The sequence below is a fragment of the Hyperolius riggenbachi genome, chromosome 8 (genome assembly GCF_040937935.1).
Source record: "Hyperolius riggenbachi isolate aHypRig1 chromosome 8, aHypRig1.pri, whole genome shotgun sequence".
Classification (NCBI taxonomy): domain Eukaryota; kingdom Metazoa; phylum Chordata; class Amphibia; order Anura; family Hyperoliidae; genus Hyperolius; species Hyperolius riggenbachi.
The window spans coordinates 73,346,546-73,361,342 of NC_090653.1; the positions used below are offsets into that span (position 1 = coordinate 73,346,546).

Here is a 14,797-nt window from a genome sequence, read left to right on the forward strand (position 1 = left end):
GGGGGTGAACTCCTTGTGAAGGACAAACAAGCCCAGGATCTAGCTGGGCAGAGCATATATCCCACCACGTACAGTTTAATTCATTACTGCAGCACCTGCACTCTAAGCACAGTGTATATAGAAGTGCTTCAGCCTGCACAGTACTAGGGGGCAGCTTAAAGGGGGTTTTATGGTAGGGCTAAATAAACAAAAACTGACACCTGGGGGGACTTCTATCGGTCCCCTGCAGCTGTAATGTCCCGCACCATCCTCCTCAGATGCTCCGTTCCCCACCGCCGGTCCCTGTCTAATATTCGTCTAACCAGACGAATAGTGCTCGCTCCCGTCATCGGGAGCTTACTGCGCTGGTGCAGTACGAAGTTTTCTTGTACTATGCCTGCGCAGTAAGCTCCCGATGACTTGCAAGAGGAGCAAGCACACATGCAGCCGCAGTTTAATTAGTTGCCTGATTAGACCGGGACTGGCGGCGGGGAACAGAAGATCGGAAAAGGACGGCGCGGTACATGACAGCTGCAGGGGGCCGATAGAAGCCCCAGGTAAGTGTCAGTTTTTATTTGTTTTGTTTTTTTGGGTTACGTTTTTTAAATAGCACATGATCACACTCTATTTCATCAAAGTACATTGATCTGAATTCAGGGGTACTCGGCTGGAACTGAATTGCGATAGGGGGTACTTGGGTCAAAAAAGTTGAGAAACACTGGACTAGAGGACATGATCTGCTCATGGAGGAAAAACGGTTTAGCTATTTATTTAGGAAAGGGTTCTTTACAGTAAGAGTGATTAAGATGTGGAATGCATTGCCACAGGAAGTCTTTATGGCAAACTCTATACCTGCATTTAAAGGGGGCTTACATGCTTTCCTTGCGTTGAAAGACATCCATGGCTACAATTACTAGGTAATGCCTAATGATGTTGATCCAGGGATTTTATCTGATTGCCATCTGGAGTCGGGAAGAAATTTTTCCCTTTTGGGGCTAATTGGACCATGCCTTGTAAGGGTTTTTTCGCCTTCCTCTGGATCAACAGGGATATGTGAGGGAGCAGACTGGAGTTGTACTTTGTACTGGTTGGACTCGATGGACGTATGTCTTTTTTCAACCAAAATAACTATGTACTTTAACTATATGTAACTATGTAACTCTTGGCATTCTCTTGATGAGCTTCAAGAGGTAATCACCTGAAATTGTCTTCCAACAGTCTTGAAGGAGTTCCCAGAGATGCTGAGCACTTGTTGGCCCTTTTGCCTTCACTCTGCGATCCAGCTCACCCCAAACCATCTCGATTGGGTTCACGTCTGGTGACTGTGGAGGCCAGGTCATCTGGCGCAGCACCCCATCACTCTCCTTCTTGGTCAAATAGCCCTTACACAGCCTGGAGGTGTGTTTGGGGTCATTGTCCTGTTGAAAAATAAATGATGGTCTCAGGGCCGGGCCGAGGCATAGGCTGGAGAGGCTCCAGCCTCAGGGCGCAGTGTAGGAGGGGGCGCAGAATTCATTCAGCTCTCATTCCTAATTGTGTTTGAAGCAGAAATAAATAAGAAAAGGGGATACATGGCAGTGACTGCAAGCCAGATAACTAGATATTAAGATGTTGGGGAGGTTGTGGGCCCTGTGGCGCCTCTTAGTCTAATAGCAATCAGTGTGTGATGGCTGGGGTGACAGGGATGGAGGGGCGCACTTTGGTGTCTCAGCCTTGGGTGCTGGAGGACCTTGTCCCGGCTCTGGATGGTCTAACTAAACGCAAACCAGATGGAATAGCATGCCGCTGCAAGATGCTGTGGTAGCCATGCTGGTTTTAGTATGCCTTCAATTTTGAATAAATCCCCAGCCGTGTCACCAGCAAAGCACCCCCACACCATCACACAGCCTCCTCCATGCTTCACTGTGGGAACCAGGCATGTTGAGTCCATCCGTTCACCTTTTCTGTGTCGCACAAAGACACGGTGGTTGGAACTGAAGATCTCAAATTTGGACTCATCAGACCAAAGCGCAGATTTCCACTGGTCTAATGTCCATTCCTTGTGTTCTTTAGCCCAAACAAGTCTCTTCTGCTTGTTGCCTATTTCCTAGCAGATATTCTACCATGAAGGCCTGATTCACACAGTCTCCTCTTAACAGTTGTTCTATAGATGTGTCTGCTACTAGAACTCTGTGTGGCATTGACCTGGTCTCTAATCTGAGCTGCAGTTAACCTGCGATTTCTGAGGCTGGTGACTCGGATTAATTTATCCTCCGCAGCAGAGGTGGCTCTTGGTCTTCCTTTCCTGGGGCGGTCCGCATGTGAGCCAGTTTCTTTGTAGCTTGATGGTTTTTGAGACTGCACTTGGGGACACTTTCAAAGTTTTCCCAATTTTTTGGACTGACTGACCTTCATTTCTTAAAGTAATGATAGCCACTCGTTTTTCTTTACTTAGCTGCTTTTTTCTTGCCATAATACAAATTCTAACCGTCTATTCAGTAGGACTATCCACCTAACTTCTCCACACTGCAATTGATGGTCCCAACCCCATCAGGTGCGTAACTAGAAATCACTGGGCTCCCCTGCGAATATTTGGATGGGCCCCCCTCCCCCATAGGTGCCAAATAATCGTAATGGGGCAGCGTTTCACAGTAAATTAATTGTAAAGTGGGCAGCATTTCACCAGAAAATCCTAATGTGGGCAGCATTCACCAGAAAATCGTAACGTGGACAGCATTCACCAGACAATCGTAATGTGGGCAGCAGTCACCAGAAAATTGTAATGTGGGCAGCGTTCACCAGAAAATCGTAATGTGGGCCAGAAAATCGTAATGTGGGCAGAGTTCCCCAGAAAATCGTAATGTGGGCAGCGTTCACCAGAAAATCGTAACGTGGACAGCATTCACCAGACAATCGTAATGTGGGCAGCAATCACCAGAAAATCGTAATGTGCGCCAGAAAATCGTAATGTGGGCAGAGTTCACCAGAAAATCGTAATGTGGGCAGCAGTCACCAGAAAATCCTAATGTGGGCAGCAGTCACCAGAAAATCCTAATGTGGGCAGCGTTCACCAGAATATCGTAATGTGGGCAGCAGGCACCAGAAAATCGTAATGTGGGCAGCAGTCACCAGAAAATCCTAATGTGGGCAGCAGTCACCAGAAAATCCTAATGTGGGCAGCATTCACCAGAATATCGTAATGTGGGCAGCAGGCACCAGAAAATCGTAATGTGGGCAACAGACACCAGAAAATTGTAATGTGGGCAGCGTTCACCAGAATATCGTAATGTGGGCAGCGTTCACCAGAATATCATAATGTGGGCAGCATTCACCAGAATATCGTAATGTGGGCAACAATCATCCAAAAAATCGTAATGTGTGCAGCAGTCCAGTGTTCTCCCCAGGATCAAACAGGTGGGCGCGCCGCCCGGGTAAAATCAATTACCGCCCGGCTGGCTGCGTTCCAGCCGTCATCGCCGCGTGCCCGTGGATCGCGCTCTCGGATACGGGCTCTCTCACAAAAAACAATCAGCGCTGTTCCTGAATCTACAGTTCCTCGCACGAGATCTTGCGCTTCTCGGCGAGCTCGTGCGTTAATTGGCTGATCGGTAGTAGGAGGCGGGACCAGCGCGGGAGGCTACGCGAACAGTCTTCAGAGATGCACAATTGCACATCAAAGCTGTCTGCGTGCAGAGCGTAGTAGGAGGCGGGAGCAGCGCGCGCGAGGCTCAGCCGGCCCAACAGTCTTTCAGAGACGACTCTCTGCGTGCACGAACACTGTCAAGCCTGTAAGTAAGCACATAACAGGCTGACAGGGCGGCTGATGTAAAGCCATATGAATGATGTTGCCGACGGGCGGGTCGTCGAGAGCTAGTTGGGAGCCCACCAGCCTGACCACCTCCCCACTAGGCTAGCCCACCAGCCTGACCACTTCCCCTCTAGTCCACCAGCCCGACCACTAGCCCACCCCACTAGCCATCAGCCTGACAACCTCCCCACTAGCCCACCAGCCTGACCACTAGCTTACCCCACTAGCCACCAGCCTGACCACTAGCCCACCAGCCTGACCACCTCCCCACTAGCCCACCAGCCTGACCACTAGCCCACCAGCCTGACCACTAGCCCACCAGCCTGACCACCTCCCCACTAGCCCACCAGCCTGACCACTAGCCCACCAGCCTGACCACCACCCCGACCACTAGCCCACCCCACTAGCCATCAGCCTGACAACCTCCCCACTAGCCCACCAGCCTGACCACTAGCCCATCAGCCTGACCACCTCCCCACTAGCCCACCAGCCTGACCACTAGCCCACCAGCCTGACCACTAGCCCAACAACCTCCCCACTAGCCACCAGCCTGACCAGCTCCCCACTACCCCACCAGCCTGACCACCTCCCCACTAGCCCACCAGCCTGACCACCTCCCCACTAGCCCACCAGCCTGACCACCTCCCCACTAGCCCACCAGCCTGACCACTAGCCCACCAGCATGACCAGCTACCCACCCACCCCACTAGCCACCAACCTGACCTACCTCACTAGACACCAGCCTGACCTACCTACCCACTTACCCAACCCACCAGCCTGACATACTTAACCACCCACCCCACTTCGGTGTAACCCTCCTTTTCCACCCAGCATGACCTTAGGGCCCTTTTCCACTAACTGCTTAAGAAAGCGGATCGCAGCTGTTTTGATGAGCACCATGATTACATGTAAATCACGGTGCTCATTTCCCACTAGCATGCGTCGTATTTTTCAATTGTCGGGCGATTGTGCTCCGTTCCCGGCAGCTATATTGAGCAATCACGTGTAGTGTAAATTGTAGGTTGCGTGATTGCAGCGCAATTGCGCTTCCTAGTGGAAAAAGGACCCTTACTTCCCCACCCGGCTAATTTTTCATGCCACCCGGCTGAAAAAAATTTCTGGGGAGAACCCTGCAGTCACCAGAAAAATAAATGCCCCTGTAAAAAAAAAAAATTCAACAATTCACTCACCTGTCAGGAGTCTCTCCCGGCCTCTGGTGCGCAGCTCCCCGATGATCCTCCTGTGCAGCACATCTCCCGCGCTGACAGGCAGAGTGCAGGGCTATGGCAAGATGGCGCCCGAAGCCCTGTACTGGAGACACAAATAGTCTCCAGTGCAGGGCTTCGGCAGCCATCTTTCCGTAGCCCTGCTCTGCCTCCTGGAAGACTGCAGGCTGCGGGGAATGAACTAGCGCAGCGTCTATTTGACGCCGCGGCCAGTTGAGCACCTTGCTGGGGGGTCCAGAATCGGGCGGGCGGCAGCGCTCCCCCCGCACACAGCGAGTGGGCCCCCCTGCGGCTGATGGCGTCGCATCCCCGGTAGGTACGCCGGTGAACCCCATTTATAAGGCAAGAAATCCCACTTATTAAACCTGACAGGGCACACCTGTGAAGAGAAAACCATTTCAGGTGACTATCTCTTGAAGCTCATCAAGAGAATGCCAAGAGTGTGCAAAGCAGTAATCAAAGCAAAAGGTGGCTACTTTGAAGAACCTAGAATATGACATATTTTCAGTTGTTTCACACTTTTTGGTTATGTACTATACTTCCACATGTGTTCATTCATAGTTTGGATGCCTTCAGTGTGAATCTACAATGTTCATAGTCATGAAAATAAAGAAAACTATTTGAATGAGAAGGTGTGTCCAAACTTTTGGTCTGTACTGTATATATACTGTATATTTCTACTAAAATAATGTGTTTGATTGACTCTAAACTTTATTCCCATCCTTTAAATTGATATATTACTAATTTTAAAATGTTAATATGAAGGAAAATGAACCAGGATAGAAAGGACCAGTGTGGTTTGAATTATAAAAACAACATATTTTTGACTAGGGGTGTGATGGGGGCGTGGTCAGGGTTGTTGCAGAGGTGTGACTTAAGTGTCCCTCTTTCTCATCTCAAAAAGTTGGGAGGTGTGCATCTTACTCTATATTGGTGACATTACATATTCCATCTTTGTCCTGTCCCCTCCCAGGATTTCAATAAACTTATCCCATCTGCTTCTTGGGGCAGGGAAATTCTCTGATCCTCAACCCCTTACAGCTAAAATAGTACTGACAGGACGGCTGTTGGGAGAGCCACAATCCATGACTTGGGAACCCTATGGAAACCACAGTTCCCAGGATCCCACATGAAACTTTTAAATACAGGGGGAAGATACAGATTCCATAATGACAGTGGCCTGGTAGATTTGAGCCTATAAACCTAGTGCTGTAAGGTGAGAGTGCTGTCCACACATATTACTTACTTGGCAAAGCAATATGAAAGCCAATCATTGTACAATAGCTGCAGCAATTAAGAAGCCACATTTCAGTGTATTGGTATTTTATCATCATTGCTAATGCTAACCATTAAGCCCCTTTGTTAACCGGCAGTAGGACGTACGCTCACACACACCTACCACACATGCCCCCCTAGTGCGCAAGGCCTGCTCCCCCACCAGTGCATGCATGCTGCTCAGGCCTGTGCAGTACGGTGGTTGCACACTTGGACGCAGGTTTTACTAGGTAGGATTATTATGTGTTCTTATAGCACATATTGGGGTTGATTCACTAAAGGAAATAGAGCAAGTAAACTCCTGTTACTTGTTCTGTTTCCATAGCGTGTTTTAAATGCAATAGGCTGCAAGCTACGCCTGCTATTAGCTGCGTAATGCGCATATATAAACAAGAGCGCATGCTATGAATATATAAAGTCATCGCAGGTCTATAGTAATACAGCTTTCGTCATTTTCTGGTATACAGGATCTTCGAACAAAAGGGTAAAGAAGCAAGGCTTACCAGATTCCAACAACCCACATTATAAGGTTGTAAACGAGTTTGATAGATGGTTTGCAGAACTTTCAAATGGTGTCGTTTCACCAGCGATGTTGCACACTACAGATTCCTCTGGGATATAGTAGATATCCTGAGGTCACAGAGACTCGCCAAAGGGGAGTCCAGTAGGATAGTGACATGAAAGAGATGTACGGCACATCTAAGTGTAAACCGTCTTTATTACATAACAAGTAAAACAATTTAAAAACAAGGATAAAAGAAACTCACATACGGGGCCCGTGCACTGGGAACCCCGAAAAAGTAGCGAGCATAAAACTTGTTGTTTATAAGAGCGCATGCTATGCTGCGGGTAGTGCAGCTTAGCGAATGCTATTACCTTAAGCCTCCTTCCAGCATATAAGGAGTACTCGTCTCTTCCCGCCCTGAGTCCCTGCGGGTCCAATCACTATAGAGAACATGATCCCTGCACTCTGATTGGACCAATAGGCTGCCTGAAAAGCAGCCTATTGGGTGTAGCGTGTGCTCCTGTTTACACGCACGCTACGCGACTAATAGCGCACGTAGCGTGCACCGCACTACATTTAAAGCATGTTGTGGAAATAGCGTGAGTAACAGGAGTTTACTTGCGCTATTTCCTTTAGTGAATCAACCCCATTGCTTGCTATGGAATATCATTAAGGCCCACCAGAGCACTTTCAGCTGTGCAAAAATCATCATCCACAATAAAAGATAAAGCGCGTTTAGCTATTTAGTAATAGTATTACCTAAATGCATGGGGAGCTGTACTGCGAAAATACAACAATAACTTGAAAATATGGGGACTCAAAAATCCCTACAAAAATCCCTGTTAAAAACAGACACATGGCAGTGTCTAACATGCCCCCCACTCTCACAGCTGGCTGTGTAAAGCAAACTTCCACGCCACACACACAATCAAAATTGGCCAATGTCACTCCAATGTCTGTATGCCCTCGTCATGATTTCAGTTGTATTAGGCGAGTAGCGGCACAAAAAGTCTGTTGCTGCGTTATATCAAACTCAGAAAGGTTGTATCACAGTTCCACGAACCTTGCAATTTGCGATGATTACATAAGTGCACATAAAGTTTGCACATAAGGAGCTCTGCCTGCAGGGGCTCTCACCACCTCCGTGGACATCTCCCGCTGATGCTGCAGAGTATCTACCAGCAGTACTAGACGCAGCGGGACAAGGTACTCCAGCACCCAAGGCTGAGACACCAAAGTGCGCCCCTCCATCCCTGCCACCCCAGCCGTTACACACTGATTGCTATTAGACTAAGAGGTGCCACAGGGCCCCCAACCTCCCCAACACCTTAATATCTAGTTATCTGGCTTGCAGTCACTGCTATGTATCCCCTTTTCTTATTTATTTCTGCTTCAAACACAATTAGGAATGACAGCTGAATGAATTGTGCGCCCCCTCCTTCACTGCGCCCTGAGGCTGGAGCCTCTCCAGCCTATGCCTCGGCCCGGCCCTGACTAGACGCCTAATACAACTGCACGAGGACATACAGACATTGGAGTGACATTGGCAAAATCATCATGCCAATGGAAGTGAATGGGGGTGAGCCTACTGGAGCGAATGTGAAATCGTAATTGCTCTGTCTGAAGCATTTTGCTACTTATCGTGATTCAATGTGAAAGGACAACTGAACTGAGTGGTATATTGAGGCTGCCATATGTATTTCCTTTTAAGCAATACCAATTACCTGCCAGCCCTGCTGGTCTGTTTAGCTGCAGTAGTGTTCATCAGAAACAAGCATGCAGCTAATCTTGTCAGATCTGACAATAATGTCAGAAACACCTGATCTGCTGCATGCTTGTTCAGGGTCTAAGTATTAGGGCTCATACACACATCAGACCATAGTCTTTGGAAAATGAAAGATCACAGACCCATTTTACCCCCTTCCATGTAGTATGAGAGCCATACCTACACAGTCTATTCTATGGAGCTGAACTCCCCATCAGACAGAAATCTTTGCAAGATGCTGCACACAAAGATGCTGTAGACATTCAAAAGATCAGTATCTGCAAAAGATCAGTTCCTGACAAAGATCCGTTCCTGCAAAATGCATTCATTATTATTATTGATTTATAAAGTGCCAACATATTCCGTGGCGCTGTACAAAGTAAGAAACAAACATGGGGTACATAATACAGACAATGGTGTACACTAATATACAAGATACATAATTAGTGACAAAATACAAAAAATGATACAGCATACAGAATACAAATACAGAAGTGGTAATGACATTGATAAAAATAACATGATGACTAAAATGTATAATGATTTCCAAGACACAAAAGGGGGAGAGAGCCCTGCCCTTTGTGAGCTTACAATCTAAAGAGAATGGGGGGAAACAAGAGGATGGATTCATAGAAGATTCATAGTCTATGATATCTGCAGATCCTCATACACACCTTGTTTAACAGACATTTATCTGCAGATCAGATCCACCAGGATGGATTTTCAGATCTGCAGATGATTGTCTGATCTGCAGATGAATGTCAGTTAAACAAGGTGTGTGTGATGATCTGCAGATTTCATAGACTATGAATGCAATTTGCAGGAATGGATCTTTGGCAGGATGCAGATACTGATCTTTTGTGTCTGTACAGCATCTGTGTGTGCAGCATCTTGCAAAGAATTTTTTTGATGGGGAGTTCAGCTCCATAGAAAAGACTGTGAAGGTATGGCTCTCATGCTACATGAAGGGTGGTAAGATTGGTCTGTGATCTTTCATTTTCCAAAGATTATAGTCTGATGTGTGTATGAGCCTTTAGAGGTAGAGGATTAGCAGTATAGCCAGACAACTGATATTGCTTAAAGAGACACTGAAGCGGAAAAAAATATATAATACGGTATAATGAATTGGTTGTGTACTATGAATAATTACTAGAAGATTAGCAGCAAAGAAAATATTCTCATATTTTTATTTTCAGGTATATAGTGTTTTTTCTAACATTGCATCATTCTCTAATATGTGCAGATTACACAACACTCAGCATTCAAAATGATTCTTTCAGAGCAGTCTGTGAACTAATGACCTCTCCTCTGGCAGAGAAAAAGACATTTGTTTACTTACAGTTGAGATAATAAAAGTCATTAGACAGCCCTCTCCACGACTTTGAAAGTCGTAGAGCTTAATGGCTTTTTTGCATAGAGATAACAACTGGAGTTTCTTAACTCTTCCTGTACTGGAAACAATTAGACTGATGTATCTGATCTTAATGTTTTATTTCTTAGCTGTACTACACATACAAATCATAATATCATAATTTTTTTTCCGCTTTAGTGTCTCTTTAACCACTTCAGTACCAGCAGTCTCTGGAGACAGCTGGTACAAAGAGAAGGGGCTCGCTGATGTCACACCACACAGAATAGCCGCTACCGCCGCTCACTCGTCGACTTAGCCCACCCTCGTTGCCGTCTCTATGACAGCAGAGCTCTGTGAGCCAGTCAGCCAATGAGATTGGCTCACAGTGATGACAGGGTCAGGAGCCAATGAAATCGACTCCTGCCCGGCTCGTGGAACCCTACTGTCATAGAGACAGCAGGGTGAGTGAGCCGCGGCAGGTGCAGAGTGGCACGATCGGCGGTAGTGATGGGAACGCATAGCAGCGATGTTGAAATTAAGGATAGAAGCACTGCAAAATCGCTATTCAATCTCCATACATATCAATTTAAAAGCAGTTTTGCAGCTCTTGTGCTACCCAGTAACCACCAGCTTACCCAAAATTCCTTGTAGAACTTAAATTGTTAATCAATCATAATTGCTTTTGCAATCACTAGTATTGAAATAAAATTGCTACAAAAAACGCTTCTGAAATTGCTTTAAAAAACACTAGCAAAAATGCTGAGCGATTGTGACTGCATTACATGGTCACTTTGCCACAAGCAGGTCATCTCACATTTCTAATTCACCAAGTTTATTTTATGGATGGTACTGTTTATTATGTTGTTTATTAAATACATGTATGGTCTGAAATGTTACTTGTTGCTGTACATTATAGAGCTATTCTCACTGTAGCTGTGCAGATAGCTCAACCCTCCTCGCTATAGTACAGAGATTTCTTTTCCTGTTACTTCCTTATATGGACTAGTAGACTTTTCACCCAGGAACTAACACAGCCTGACTGCTTACACTGAGGCCGCTGTGGTGAGGATTGAGGAACTGTTTCTTGCACTGTGAGTATTGTACAACATAACCACTTTCAAATTACCAGAATCAAATGCAAGGGGATGTCAGTACTGAAAAGTATACCAGCTGCAAGGGAATCAACTGTTTTCACTCAAGAGTAATATTCAGTGTCTCCTCACTCTGTGCGTTTGCTCTCCAGCCAATTATGTACCAGTAATCCCTTTGAGGCCCGAGACTAAGGGCCTGTTTCCACTACACGCAGATTCTGCATGTAGAAAACTGACTCCAATAAATGCCTATGGGAAATCTGCATCAGAAAAATTGTGTTCAGTGGAAACAGGCCCATAGGCATTCATTGGAGTCAGTTTTCTGCATGCAGAATCTGCGCGTAGTGGAAACAGGCCCATACTGCAGAGCACTTTTTGATCTGTCCGCCCTGCATTTCAAAACAACAAAAAAACCTCTCCCATTGACAAGGCATAAAAATCGCTGTAAAATCGGGGCAAAGTCCATATGAGCGTATTTTGCTTTTAAAACCCAAATGCCGCACTGACGGATCAAAAAGCATTCTGCAGTGTGTCTCAGGCCTGAATGTAAAGACTGGTTCACACCGCAAGAGCTTTTTCTAAACACTGTGATTTTAAAAGCTTTTGCTAATGTAATGCTACAATATATGTGTGTTCTCACTTGATCTATGTGATTTTCTAAAAATTCCCCATAGCATTGCATTACCAAGAGCCTTTCACACTACTAGCGCTAAAAAAGCTCCTGCATTGTGAACCAGGTCTTAAAGTGTCCAAGCAAAAAAAATAAAATAAAAAGATCCACTTACCTGTTGCTTCCTCCATCCCATGGCAGCCGTCCTGTGCCCTCGCCGCGCCGCAGCTCCGGAGGCTCCCGGTCTTCTCCGCTGCAGAACCCGACCTCGCCAGATCCGGGTCGCAGAACTACTGCGCCTGCTCAGCACCGTCCTGATGACGTCAGCCTGACCACGTGACCCGCGCGGTGGAGCGCAGAAGACGCAGACCCGGAACCCGACCTGGTTAGGTCGGGTTCTGCGCGGGCCTCCCGTGCATGTGCAGTAGACCCAGATTGATGCGACTAAGCCTATTACAGGGGTTGATTGCGGCTGAACCACAGACTGCGGGAGAATGCATGGGACTCAGATGAGTCTCAAATCTTTATTTTTTTACAGCTCTGGTTTACTTTAAAGTGTACCAGAGACAGTAATATAGAAAGATTTGATACTTACCCGGGGCTTCCTCCAGCCCAATAAGCAGTACTAAGTCCCTCGTTGTCCTCCCGAGTTCCGCAGTTCGCAGAAGACCCCGACTTACGCAACTGAGACAGTTACCAGGGCAGATTGCGGATGAACGGCGAGGGACTCAGCACTGCTTATGGGGCTGGAGGAAGCCCTCGGTAAGTACGGCATCAAATCTTTCTATATTACCATCTCTGGTTTACTTTAAACTGAGCAAGATTTCACGGGAACCTGAAGTGATAGGGATATGGAGGCTGCGTGCCATATTCATTTCCTTTTAAACAATACTAGTTCTCTGGCAGTCCTGCTGTTCATTCTGGCATGAGTAGTGTCCGAATCACATATCTGCAATAAGCATGCAGCTAAACTTGCCAGATTTTTGTCAGAAATATCTGATCTGCATGCTTGTTCAAGGTCTATGGCTAAAAGTATTAAAGAATCATTCATATCTGTTGGCTCAAACCAACCTTTATTTGTGTGTGGCTTTAACAAGGAATTTATCCAATGACATCTTGCTTTTGCCTACTTTTAAGGATTTCATGGAAATGTGACACTGTACAGTCCCTACGCTCTGATTAAGTACAATTCTGCAGCCAAGGGCTTACCTAGAAAGCCCGGGCCCCCCTGCAAAAAAATATTCCCCTCTCCCCCCCCCTCCCCAAGGCCCGCTCGGGGACTTTTTGTGGGCAGGAGGGGTCGCAGCATAAGAGGAGAGCTGTGGCCGCAGATCGGTGGGGAGGGGGGAAATCCCCCCCCCCCCTCCCTCACCTCGGGCTCTCCTCTTAGCGCTCCCCTCCTGCAATCAATCATTGGTGGTGCTCGTGGCAGCCGCGGTGGCAGGGAAGCTGAACACATACCTCCTACTGGCCGGTCTCCGATCACTAAGTGCTTTATGGAACTTCCTATAAAGCACTTAGTGATCGGAGACCTCCGGCCAGAAGGAGGCATGTGCTCAGCTTGCCTGCCACCGCCGCCGCGGCTGCCACGAGCACCACCAATGATTGATTGCAGGAGGGGAGCGCTAAGAGGAGAGCCCGAGGTGAGGGAGGGGGGGGGGGAATTTCCCCCCTCCCTACCGATCTGCGGCCACAGCTCTCCTCTTATGCTGCGACGCCTCCTGCCCCCAAAAAGTCCCCGAGCGGGCCCTAGGGGGGCCCCGGGCCCCCCCCCGCGACGGCAGGGGTCGCATTCCCTATTGTTACGCCAGTGCCTGCAGCTTCAAAGGGAGAAGAACTATTGGCTCCAGTGTTAACATGTGACTTGCATATATGTTCTGTGCTTGTACATCAAGATGCTGCTTACTTATGAAGTCACAATTTCATAAATATGTATGCTTGTTTTAGGCCCCGTTCACACTGCATGCGTTTCCAGCCGCGTTTTGGAAACGCGTGCAGGTGGCCAACACGCACAACATCAGACAGTGCATAGAGTGCACTGTCTGATGTTCACACTGCATGCGTTCCGGACCTGTGCGGTCCGGGAACGCATGCTGCACGCATTTTTTGCCAAAACTTGTGGCTGTCCCATTCACTTTTCAGTGATGGGATCAGCCACGCAACGCATACAAACGCGGATGGCGTGCGTTCGTACGCGTTGCTTTCCGCGTGCGTGCCCGTCCGCGTTTGTAATGTGAACGGGGCCTTAAAGAGTGCCCGAGGTGGGTTAAAAAAATGAAAAAAAAAAAAGGCTACCTGATCCGCGGGGCTGAGCGGATTAGGTAGCCGCAAAAACCACCTCTCCTGTGGCCCGCAATGGCCCACTTTCACTTTCGTGACCTATAGGTCACAATGCTGCACTGAGAGATTGTGTGTCTCTCATAGCTTGCAGGGAGGCGGGGATCGGCAGAGGGCGTGGCTCAGGAAACCCTATATGAACGCCCCTGGCTTGCGTTTTGAACAGGGAATTCCTCTCCCCTGTGTTTACCTCAAAGTTAACAACAAATATTTTCGCTAACCTCGGGGGCCATATCGCGGCGGTGGGGGTTGGGGGACAAGGCCAATCTCCTAGAGGGATTTACTGTATATAGTCGCATATAAGCCGACCCGCATATAAGCCAAGGTATCCACTTTTCCCTCAGAAACCAGGAAAAGTGAATGACTCGTGTATAAGCCCCCTTCCTTTGCAATAGTCAGATGTGCTCCCAGTACAAATTACCACCCCTCCCCATAGCTAGATGTGCCCCAAGGATGATACAGCTGTGTCTCAAGACGCCACTAGATGGCGTCATAAATATAAGGGAAACAGCGAGTGCCACACAGGAAGAATCCCCGACCATTGCACCGATGACATGTTGCTTGCACGCTCCACTCCACAAGCCAGGGGACACAGGTAGTCTTGAGCAGAGCACTCTACACACCATGTTGCAGGGGATGCGGGACACAGCAGGGAGCCAGCTGGCAAGAGATCACTAGTGCAAGATCCTTACGCTCCTCTGCCAGTAACAAAACCTGCTCCACCATCCTTTCTGCTCCAGTAACTTGCATATAAGCCGAGGGGGTAACCTTTCAGAACATTTTGTGTGCTGAAAAATGAGGCTTATTCGCAAGTATATAAGGTAAACCTTATATCACTTGAGAAAAATAATGGAATGGATAATGGATGACT

The 14,797-nt window shown here is 47.5% G+C and overlaps 1 protein-coding gene across 2 annotated transcripts in view; it reads left to right on the forward strand.

Moving 5' to 3' along the window:
* Positions 1 to 10,906: 10,906 nt before the first annotated feature.
* The window catches only part of LOC137528924 (cytochrome P450 2A5-like), a 34,551-nt gene continuing 30,660 nt past the window's right edge, over positions 10,907 to 14,797 (forward strand). For both annotated transcript variants that reach the window (XM_068250691.1, XM_068250692.1), the window contains exon 1: positions 10,907 to 10,979. The gene's annotated coding sequence lies outside the window, so the exon portion shown is untranslated. The remainder of the gene's footprint in view (positions 10,980 to 14,797) is intronic.